This window comes from Xenopus tropicalis, chromosome 2 (genome assembly GCF_000004195.4).
Source record: "Xenopus tropicalis strain Nigerian chromosome 2, UCB_Xtro_10.0, whole genome shotgun sequence".
Taxonomy (NCBI): Eukaryota; Metazoa; Chordata; class Amphibia; order Anura; family Pipidae; genus Xenopus; species Xenopus tropicalis.
In genome coordinates, this window is record NC_030678.2 from 11,166,286 (window position 1) to 11,179,007 (window position 12,722).

The window sequence follows — 12,722 nt, forward strand, 5'->3', positions numbered from 1 at the left end:
AATGATTAAGACAAAAACTTGAATCCAAACCCTCGATCTCGTTAATTTCTTAAAGAATCACATTCCATTCATTTCCACAAGTTCGAGTGTGTAAAAAACAAAAAAAAAAGCTTGAATGTCGAATATACATCTCCCACTGCCTTCTGTAGAAGCTTGCCAGGTTGTAGCTGCCAAATTTTTGAGATTTTGAGTTCATAAACTCTTGGCAAAAACTTGAATTTCAATATAATTAGAATTTTAATACATGTTTTTTCCAATGTGTAACTCCCGGTGCTCTGATTGGCAATGAATATCCATCATAATACACACCATTTCTAAAGGGTTTTCCCAAAAAATATTCTTGAGTAAAGTTCCTACGGTAAGAAGAGGTCATAGCGCAGGGGTCGGGAACCTTTTTGGCTGAGAGAGCCATAAACACCACATATTTTAAAATGTAATTCCGTGAGTGCCATACAATATGTTTGGCCGCGGATGCTGCGGGGCAAGGTAGGGTGGGTCCAAGTATGCCGGATGCGATGCAGAGGAGGGCGTGGCCTGCGCTCAGCAGGTAGAAGACGTGTTCTAAGGCTTATAACACGTCTTCTATCCACCGCGCACAGGCCACACCCCCCATTATTTATTTTATTACAGATTTGGCAGCGAGCCAGATGCAGCCATCAAAAGAGCCACATCTGGCTCCTGAGCCAAAAGTTCCCTACCCCTGTCATAGAGGCTTTCAGTGGTTATTGTAGGGTATTTATATATACGTTTCCGGCCAATAGCATCGCCAATCATTTTTATGGTGAAATCCATTCAATCGAAAGCATCTTAGTCTGTTCCCAAAGAGAGAATTCACCTTTTGGCTTATATACGCACAAAGCATGATACCGCAGCACGGATACGGATAATATATTTTTATAAAGGCGACTCTTCCTTCGTTCTAGATTGTCTTCTGAAGAACCCGTTTGTGTTAAATTGCTTTAAATGTTTTATGGTGAAACGTCATCAGTTCAAGAGAAACGAGAACCAAAGAGCATAGTATCAGTTGTCGGCATGTTCACTCTCCGCATTACGGGGCCGATCTTCCAAACGGTGACATTTCGGCTCATCGCAGTAAAGTTCCGTCCAACCGCTTTTTATTCATATGGTCAACTCAAATTTTTACCCATTGATAAAAAATCCCATAGAGAGTGGCGGAACTTGACTGTGCTGTACTGTAATTTTACACTTTGATAAATCTACCCCCATGATCCAATATCACCAAACTAGTGATATAAATACTAGTGATGGGCGAAATGTTGCGCCAGGCATGGATTCACGGCAAATGTCTGTGTTTCACCATTGGTGGATTGTTTCGCAAAACAGGTGAAAAAATTAGCCACGCGTCCAAAAATTGTCGCAAGAATAGTCGCGTGTCCAAAAATTGTCACAAGAATAGTCGCGTGTCCAAAAATTGTCACAAGAATAGTCGCGTGTCCAAAAATTATCACAAGAATAGTAGCGGGCATCAAAAGAATAGTCGCGCACCAAAAATTGTCACGGGCGTCAAAAGAATAGTCGCATGTCAAAAATTGTTGCAAGAATAGTCACAAGCAACAATTTTTTTTTCCGCGTGACATTTTCGCCGTTTCGCGAATCTTTTGAAAGATTTGCAAATTTTCCGGCGAAACGGGACAGATTCGCTCATCACTAATAAATACCCATTTTCCATAAATTCATGGTCTTATTTACTTCACTATAAAATCTCTGGAATATTCTACTCTGATGTTTCTAAACATTACCCAATAGAATTCAAGAATGCATCAGTCCCATAAATTCAGTTAAAACCAACCTGATTGGCCCTAAGATCTACTCCATGTTTTCAATCCCCATTTAGGTCCATAGATATAGGGCCAGCTTCATTTTCACAAGAAAAACTTGGTTCATCTCATGAAAATTCAATGGAAAGCTTTGTCCAATTTATGTGTATCATTGTATAATACTACTCTTCCACTTCACATATACAGCCGTCCTGCATAACTCCAGATTTGGCCCCGCCCCCAAGTTCCACAAGTCTCCTCCTTCTAATGATGTCACAGGGATTAACAGATTAGCATTTGTGTGCAAGAAACCTACGACCTTGAGTAACTCATTGTGCATGTACATGGGGTGGGGGTAGATGGACAAGGAAGGTAGGGAGAGACGATCATGGAAGCCACACCTCTAGAAATAATTTACGCCCCCATACAATGTATAAAAAAATATTACAATATTATTGGAATCACGGTTTCTTCTTTCAAAAGGGGCTGATTTATCAATGTTCGAATCAATTTCTCCCACAATTCAATTTTTTTTGTGCCAAAACTCCCAAATTCAGATGATGGTTTCCCAAACTCAAATGTTCGATATTTATTATGTGCAAAAAATCGATTAAACGTTGGCATCTAAAAGCTTGTGAGTTCACGTAGAAGCCAATGGGAGTGGTTCTGGGCAAAATCTCTGCATAAAAAATGGGAAATCCGTTTCACGGTTTGATTGGGTTTTTTTTATATACATTTTTGAAATAAATAATCGAACGTTTCCGTTTATTGGAATTGCAAAAAAAAAAATTGATAAATAAACCTCCGGAACTCTGGTTTCCTTGATAAACTGCTCCAAGTACAGAAATCTCCGTTGACACGCCATTTGCTTTTTTCCCTAAAATGTCGCCCAACGCTCGCCCATATGAGCTCGGTAATGATGACATTTACCTGAAATATGTTGCAATTAAATGGGACCGGGGAATGCGTATTTCACTGAACTCCACGCCGGTTTGATTCATTTCCTGGGAGATATTAACATGGTAAATCAAAGCCGCCATTTTGTTGTGTTCATAAGAAACCCGTGTCTGTTTTTATGCTTATTATAATTTATGTATTTATATGTTTGTATAATGGCGCCACTGTGTCCCCATCCAACGGGGACAGTCGCTTTTGATAAAATGTCTAAATGAACAGTTCTGAAACCGGGTGAAAAAAAACCCCACAACAAACTCGTTCTTGCTCGTAGTTTTCTGCGTGAATTCATTTTGTTTTGTTTTTTTTAATGTCACTATTTGGGCCAATAGGAACGCGAGTAACTGTACTGGTACCGAGGGAGAGAGCATGAAGGGGCTCACGGATGTTTTCACCCTTGTTTGGCACCGCACTATGCACTATGGTTATATATTGGGTTGAAATATGATCATTACTGAATACATAGATGACAGATGTCTGTTCTTTCAAAATATTTGCAGTTTTATTTTTTTTTTTCAACAGAATTTTCACTGTGTTTGGGTACGAGATGGGTTGGAGTGCATAGGGGGGGCTGTTTAATATCAGCTGGGACTCTTAAACCAATGATTCGCTGTTTTACTAGAACTCTCACCCGTCTTTGCCTCAGTTTTCCAATTCTAAAATAATTTATCAATTAAAGACTTATCACTTCTATATGGGCTCGTTGTTTTATTTGTGTTCCTTTTCTAAAGGTCAGTGATACTTGGAATCAGGCTGTGATTCAGCGACCAATCCCATGCATGCTTTTATAACCCCCAACTTGGTGTTTAAAGGAGAAGGAAAGGCTAATAAAGAGTTAATCCCAAGCTGCAGGCATACCTTCAGTTCTCTCAATAGTGCCCTTAAGTCTCCCCATATTTCTCCCGTTCAGATAATCAGAAGCTAAATAGGAAGAAAAAATGTTGAGCTGTGTAAAAAAAAATCCCATAATGCCTCACTCCTGCACCGACACCGGGACCAAGTGATCATGCTCAGTTAGTTGGACTATGAGTCAGCTTCCTGCTGATTGGCTCAGATCCACATTCCTAGGGGGGGGAGGAAGTTCTTAGCATTCTTGGGGGGGGGGAGCAGAAGAGGGGAGAGCAGAGAGCTGCGTGTCTCTGGAACAGGAAAATAGACACAACAAATCCTTTGACAGAGAAGTCAGTGCAGTGTTTCTGTGAGTGCTTATGGCTGTATTTACCTTTCTGATAAAGCTTACTTACGGGCAGATTTACCAAAGCACGAATTCGAATCCCGAATGGCAAAAATTCGGATTGGAAATGAAAATTTTGCCGTCTTTTCGTCGGCATCGCAACTTTTTTGTATTTTTCGTGACTTTTTCATCGCTGTTGCGATTATATCGTATTTTGTGTGACTATTTCGTCGCCATCGCGATTTTTTCTTATTGAGCGATTATAAACATTGTCGTCCGATTTTTTCGCGACGGGACGAAAAAGTCGCGGAAAATATACAATAAAGTTGCGATGGCAACGAAAAAAGTCGTGGAAAATACGAAAAAGTTGCAACGGCGACTAAATAGTCGCAAAAATACCAATCGTTGCGAAAAGAACGCATTCGGACGCATTCAAAGCGTTCCTGCCTTAGTAAATCTCCCCCTTAGTTTTTACCTTTCCTTCTCCTTTAAAGTCAAGTATGGTTTCATTTTCTATTTCCCTTGGTATTTGTCCAATCTTAATATTAAGAAGTGACGATCTGATAATATTACTTTGGCCCTTCCCCCACTTTAGCTTTCAGTTTTAGATATATCTGTTATAGGATAAACCCATGTAAATGGAATTTTCTTGGAGCTCTTTGGGATTAGTTCCTAGAATTCCTTTTGTTTATATGTATATGTATGGGGCAGTCTCCTCAACCCTTATGATATAGTCAATGTTGGACTAGGACCCCAGGGGCCACCTTAGACCCTTCACTCTCCAAACTATTTTTCCTCCTTTCCTCACTCAACCACTTTATTCTCCTAGTCTCTTTTATTTACATGCTAGCATCTATTCTTCCATCTATTTCTCCTCTTTCTTCCCATTCAGAAATAGGGAATGGCCATGAAGTAGGCCAAATGGTCAGGAGCAGGAGGCCCACTGACACCTGGGCCCACCGGGAGTTTTCCTGGTATCCTGGTAGGCCAGTCCAATACTGGATATAGTTGTGGATCCCCCCCCCGACTCTACCCAAGCTGATCAGCAAACCCTGCACTGATGAGCCCCAAGAAGGGCAAAACCGGTCTGTAGTTGGGAATCAGCTGATCAGTTATTATCCCGGCTTCTGCTTTATACCCAGTGGGGGAGCTGTAGCCTATAGGGTAAACCCACGTAAATGGCATTTTCTTGGAGACCTTTGGGATTAATTCCCAGAACTCCTTTTGTTTTTTAGCCATATCTGTAGTAAGGCTTATGGTTTCTATAAGACCGTGCCATTGTTTATCTAGTTAGCTCAACAAAACTTTTATTACAACATCCCATACCTGTTCTAACCCACTAACAAATAGCCAGACGGGGGGCTGTGGCCTATGACAGGCAGGGGAGTGGTTTGACATTTTAATACTTGGGTGAAAGAGGCTCACAGGGCCCCAGACTACTGTATGTAGTTGCAGCAGGGTCCTAAGTTATAGCCAACAGACGTGTGGTCTTCAGACTTTAATTTAATTGGATAGAGCTTTGTGAACCAACATTTGTTCATTCCCAACCATTCCATAGTCAACGTGCTATGGAATATACTAGTTATATAAATATAATAACAACTGAGTAATCATAACTGGCCCATAGGCTTAGCCCTTACCCACTCCACAGATGGACCTTTATGGAGTCTACACCACAGTTTGGGACCAAGGGAGTCATGGGAAGGGTACTTAGCTATTTAACTTCACACTATTGTGTTATTATCATTATTATTATTATTATTATTATTATTAACATTTATTTATAAAGTGCCAACATATCCCGCAGTGCTGTACAATAAGTGGGTTACATACATTGGACATACAGAGTAACATATAAAGCAATCAGTAACCGATACAAGAGGGGAAGGGAGCCCTGCCCAAAAGAGCTTACAATCTACATTATTATTATTATTAACATTTATTTATAAAGCGCCAACATATCCCGCAGCGCTGTACAATAAGTGGGTTCCATACATTGGACATACAGAGTAACATATAAAGCAATCAATAACCGATACAGGAGGTGAAGGGAGCCCTGCCCAAAAGAGCTTACACTCTACACTAGAACCAAACAGACTGGGGCTGACGTGGGAAAAGGATCCAAACTGACAATACGATGAGGACTGATGAGTTGCAGTTTTCTCTACTGCTGTTCCATGGCAATTACTGCCGGAAGAACAAAGGAAAGACGATTCCATCGGCCTGATAAAAACAAATATAATCAAGATCTGGGGAATCCTACACATTTATTATTAAACATCCCCACATTCTCTTTGATTTCAAGAAAAAATGGAAATTAGAATTGGCAGAAAGCCGCACCCGCGGGGATTCCGTTACATCTCTGAAACGTCTTTGTTCCGCTGGAAAATGTCTCTAGCCTCAACAATAATCTTCCATTTGCAGCATAATCATCCCGGAATGGGTTTTCTTCTCTTTGTATCGTGTAGAATTTGACAATAATTTCAGCAGCCGCGACGGTCTCGGCTCCCTTTATTCCGAAACCTATTATCTCAAGAACATGAGCGGAGCCTGCGGATATAATGGCGGAATGATCCGGAGATATTATACTTCCTGTTATTGTGTACTGGCATTCATTTCCAAGGGAACCGGAGCGGCGTGTTCTGAGCAGAGATTAAAAAAAGTTTTTAGGAAAGTTTAAAAAAAGAATATATCTGTATAAATGGTGACGGAGAATATGGCGGAGAGAGGCAGAAGTCTCTTCAGAAATAGACATTGAGGTACATAATAAAATCATAAAAGCTCCCATGATGGTTCCCAACTCTCTTTCTTGGGGAAGAGACAGCCATTGTGGGAGCTTTAGTTCTGTAGCGCTGAGTTTGGGGGCCCCTAACTATGGGGAAGAAGATTTTATCATCAATATGTTTAGCCCAGACCCGTAGGTATCTCCGTAGGTATCTCTTGGCTTATGTTCTGGACTTTATTGTGATGGTTTTCAGTTATCAGGTCTTTCTGAAACCCTTCCTGGACCCTCCATACCAGCAACCCACATATTTACCCACTTGGAACCACAAGTGCCTTATCAGCAACCCCACCCGCTACCCCACTGGCCACCATGAAACCAGAAGTTTATGAACTGGATTTAATAAAGGTGAATCAGAATATACCATGTTACCAGTCCAGCTTCAGCCCATACTCTGAAAGAGACTCATTTTTATGGGATAAGGGGATATGCTGCACCCTTTACAAGTGAGTAGTAATTGGTAAAAGCAAAAAAATTAGCACCCCCCAAATGTGCTATGGAATCTTCCAATCCCCTATATTACCCCTTTGCAGTAGGGTCGTAATGTATCTTGTTTTAGAGACAGCTAATAGCCCACGTTACTTGATCCATCTCCATTTGGAAAGGCTCCTATACATACAGCAATCGCCCTACAAACCAAACTGATGGAGGGAATACAAGGGGTCACATGATGTAGCTGCCTTCCTACTGCTCCAGTCATTTGACCAAGGCCAAACCAATCACCTGACCAACAAGAGCTGTGGCTTCCATTCACTTCCTCCTCTGCCATTGACCCAAGAATTGGCCAACATGGCGCATCAGTAGATTCAGTTTTCCCAACTGACTGATCTCTAGAGTACATGGATATGGGTCGGGATTGGTACCCCCTGTACACTTACCAATGATCATATTAAACATATTATTGGTACGTGTATGGCCATCTTGAGTTCTCTACTGAGTAAACAAGTAGCTTCGGGGCCAGAAGCGTCACTAAGCAGCTACACAGCAACTATTTCCTATAGGCAGAATCCCATCTGGGTCGGTTCCACTGGAGCCTCTCGTGTCATCAAATATTTCTCATTAGATAACGGCTTTATACAGAGAAAACACACAGGCCAATGATGAAAAAAAGATCTGGAATACATATTTTATGATTTGATCAAATATTTCATATGTGTTCACAGAAACATGCAGAGGGCCTTTTCCTTTGATGGGAGTAAACTGAATTCTTAATACAGAAGGATCTACGGGCGTTTGTATATAATACACTCAGCTATAGCAGCCGGTATGTTACAGTCCCTACAATACAGTTTTGCTCCCCAATATGCAAAAGGGACTTTATTATAGGGTGTATTGGGGGTGTATCAGAAGAGCTGGCCAAGGTGGAGTTGTTTCACCCAAGGGAACGTAGAGTTGCTGCCATATTTGATATCATCTGAAGTCGTCTCCTTAATAAGGGGGCCATACATAAACTCTCTGATGCCATATTCACCAGTAGACCCTTCTACAGGAGCCAAGGAAAGGCCTTGGGATTAGAAGACAGGAGGTGGGAAAAGGGGTTTATAGTGAAGCTTTGAAGCTGTGGGATTCCTCCCCTAAAACAGTTGTACTAGTGGATACATTTCCTTTGGCAAAGGGTCTCATTCTTTTTTAACAAGAAGAAATTAAAAAGTTACTAACATTAACATAGAAGAATGTTGATTACGGGTCAGAACCAATTACCTTTCTGAGACTGAAAATGGTTCAGAAGAGGAGTTAAAGGTTAAGTGATCAACCTTTGATGTGGGACCTAATGATATACATGTACCCTATGCACCCTATGCACCCTATGTACCCTATGTACCCTATGCACCCTATGTAACCTATGCACCCTATGCACCCTATGCACCCTATGCACCCTATGTACCCTATGCACCCTATGTACCCTATGTACCCTATGTACCCTATGCACCCTATGTACCCTATGTACCCTATGCACCCTATGTACCCTATGTACCCTATGTACCCTATGTACCCTATGCACCCTATGTACCCTATGCACCCTATGTACCCTATGCACCCTATGTACCCTATGCACCCTATGCACCCTATGTACCCTATGCACCCTATGTACCCTATGTACCCTATGTACCCTATGCACCCTATGCACCCTATGCACCCTATGCACCCTATGCACCCTATGTACCCTATGTACCCTATGTACCCTATGTACCCTATGCACCCTATGCACCCTATGCACCTTATGCACCCTATGTACCATATGCACCCTATGCACCCTATGCACCGTATGTACCCTATGCACCCTATGCACCCTATGCACCCTATGTACCCTATGCACCCTTTGCACCCTGTGTACCCTATGCACCCTATGCACCCTATGTACCCTATGCACCCTTTGCACCCTGTGTACCCTATGCACCCTATGCACCCTATGCACCCTTTGCACCCTATGTACCCTATGCACCCTATGCACCCTATGCACCCTATGCACCCTATGCACCCTATGCACCCTATGCACCCTTTGCACCCTATGCACCCTATGCACCCTATGCACCCTATGCACCCTTTGCACCCTATGCACCCTATGCACCCTATGTACCGTACCCCCCTCCTTTCCCGCTGAGCCTTATTTATGGTAAGTCAGTGTGCCGGGGGCCTTCATTAAGGCTGACAGTAACATCTTTGCTGCTGGAATTTAAATATTAAAACTCTTTGCCAAACAGATAATTAAAAAGCAAACTGGCTCCTACATTAATTAGTCAGTTAATGAAATATAAATCAGAGTGTATTTAATTAATGATACATAAGGTGAGGCTCCCTGTATTATTAGGAAGGGTCAGGCGATGGCGCCATTATATACGGCTTCATTGGCTTCGGTGATATTTGGGGCTGACTTTAATAAATGAGTGTAATAACTCGTCTAATAAGTGATTCATTAACGGCAAAATCTTGTGGCTTCAACAGTCTCCTAATTACTCACAGCGCTGGTACATCTCATATATAAAGGGCATTGACTCAAGGGATGAAACATCATTTTGCCCCTTTATAGGCCCCTGGTAAGGCCTCACCTTGAGTATGGGGGCAGTTTTGGGCTCCAGTCCTTAAGAAGGATATTAATGAGCTGGAGAGAGTGCAGAGACTGCAACTAAACTGGTAAAGGGGATGGAAGGGTTAAGCTATGAGGTTTCATATTTTCCTATAGAAAAGAACAAAAGGCCCCCCCCTATAGATTAGAGTACCGGAGCTTCCATGTGAAGCAGCATAGGGGGTTCCTCACGGTGAGGGCAGTGAGGTTGGGAAATGCCCTGCCGGGGGATGTTGGGTAGGGGGTTCCTCACGGTGAGGGCAGTTAGGTTGGGGAATGCCCTGCCGGGGGATGTTGGGTAGGGGGTTCCTCACGGGGAGGGCAGTGAGGGGGTTGGGGAATGCCCTGCCGGGGGATGTTGGGTAGGGGGTTCCTCACGGTGAGGGCAGTGAGGGGGTTGGGGAATGCCCTGCCGGGGGATGTTGGGTAGGGGGTTCCTCACGGTGAGGGCAGTGAGGTTGGGGAATGCCCTGCCGGGGGATGTTGGGTAGGGGGTTCCTCACGGTGAGGGCAGTGAGGGGGTTGGGGAATGCCCTGCCGGGGGATGTTGGGTAGGGGGTTCCTCACGGTGAGGGCAGTGAGGGGGTTGGGGAATGCCCTGCCGGGGGATGTTGGGTAGGAGGTTCCTCACGGTGAGGGCTGTGAGGGGGTTGGGGAATGCCCTGCCGGGGGATGTTGGGTAGGGGGTTCCTCACGGTGAGGGCAGTGGGGTTGGGGAATGCCCTGCCGGGGGATGTTGGGTAGGGGGTTCCTCACGGTGAGGGCAGTGAGGTTGGGGAATGCCCTGCCGGGGGATGTTGGGTAGGGGGTTCCTCACGGTGAGGGCAGTGGGGTTGGGGAATGCCCTGCCGGGGGATGTTGGGTAGGGGGTTCCTCACGGTGAGGGCAGTGAGGTTGGGGAATGGCTTTCCTAGATCTTTTCCCGATATATCTACCTACAGGTGGGCAGTATTAGGCTAATTCAATAATTTGGCCCTAGGGCCAAATGATCACATCAAAGTGGCGGGTATAGGCACTGTCAGATCCAATGGAAAAAGCAAACCTTTCTGATTTCAGGCCAGATGTTGGTCGGTGAGGCCCATAGTTGGTGCCCATACACGGGTAGATAAGCTGCTGAATGTGTCTAAAGGGCCGATATCAGCAGATGAAATGGCCCGTGTGTGCCCACGTTTAGTCCTTTTGTGTTATCTTGAGTCTTGTTGGCTGTAAGGACCAGTCTACTTTATTCATGGCCAATGAGATGTAGCGTTGGCCAAACCATTGTGAGAAAGAAGCATCACATGTTGCCCTGGGCGACTGCCTGAATCTTTCTCAGAGCAAGCCTGAAAAATAAGATCCAAATACCTTTAATACCAGGAACCCACAATGATAATGTTCTACAGTGTCTGCACAGTTTTTGAGAAGAACCCAAGCAAACGGAATTTGTCTTTTTCATTATAAGATCCACCTTTGAGGTCCAACCTCTGTTTAGAACCCTCTTAGCTGGTAGCAAGGTTATAGTATAACCCCAGTACCAAGAAAATAGGTTTTCACCCCAAATCTCACCCAAACCGACCTTCAAGCTGGTTTTTAGGAGTATCTAGAGCAAATGGTCCCTCTTCCCAAATCTTACCCTACTGGGCCCCCAGGCTGAGCCACCCCAGGTTATAGGCCCCCCGAGTTTGGGAACCACTGATCTATAGTATATGGGGTGATTGTACTGCGCAATACTATTACCTTTCCACTGTTAAAGAGAAGACACACCTGACTAGAGCAGAGAATTGTGGGTTTGTGCAATGTACATGGAATTGATAAGAGAGATGTGAATCTTGGGAAGAACTTCTGTAACATGAGAATAACCAGAAGGGATCCCTCAGGCTTATACCATTGGCCAATCCCTTGTTATATCCGTATCATTATTATCATGGATAGGTCAACAACTCTGGCAGCAGGAAGGTTAAATGGTCTTCGTTAAGTATTTATTTATTGTCCCTAGGACTATAGAGTGTTGGAATATTCTGTGTGTTATAATAAAACATTCTTCACTACTCAGTAGGGCACCATTGTGCTTGGTTGGTTTGCATTACCCTTGTCGATCGCAGAGAGCCTCAGTGCGGCCATGACTGATCCACCAATCATGGTCCTCTTTCCCATTGGTCTTTCCCATCATCCCCACACGTCCCGTCAGATAATTCCCTCAGGCCAGGAGATTCAGGAATTCAGTGAGAACTTTTCCACCCAGTCAGAAGGAGACTGGGAAGTTGGAAAGGCCCAAGCAGGTCCATGTAGGTCCATGTAGGCCTTCACCTTGCCCATAATTCCACATTACCGAGCTGCTTTACTGTAAAACTGTGTATTACGCATATGAATTCAGGCTTTCTAGACTAAATTATGTAGCTTTATTTTTCTTTATTGGACATTATGGGACAACTCTCTACTCCCAGCATTGTAAATAAACCCCATTGTGCTGCTTGTGTGAATCTGTGAAGCTCTAGGGTCCAGCAGTAGACATCAATACCTTGTTCTCCACTATTTTTTGCAGCACATACAACTCGTATAAATGTGTAATATAAATGTAGGCACTCATAGGGTTAAGCTCCCTACCTCTTCACACTCTTTACTGTTATTGGGCAGAGCCCTTGTACTCAGGTTTCAGTTATGTAACTATATCCTATTGGTTTAGTCAGGTTGTACACGCCCCCACGACTGATATAGTGTCTAGCAGGAGGGCGTGGCTTCCTCTTTGGCTGCAGTCTGCCTTCCAAGCAACACTCCATTGAGCCTGGGAGCAGAAATAGGCCCCAGAAGCCATATTACCCCAGGGGATACCATCTCCTCTGGAGAAGTCTGGGACAGGGCCCCGTGAATGAGGTTTGGTAAGCACAGCAGGTCTATCATAGCACTCTCTAGGAAAGTGACATAGTTGGCTCTAGTAACCAAGGGCAGTTTAATAGCCCCAGCAAAGGAGAGTTAGTTCTGGGAGTATTTCTC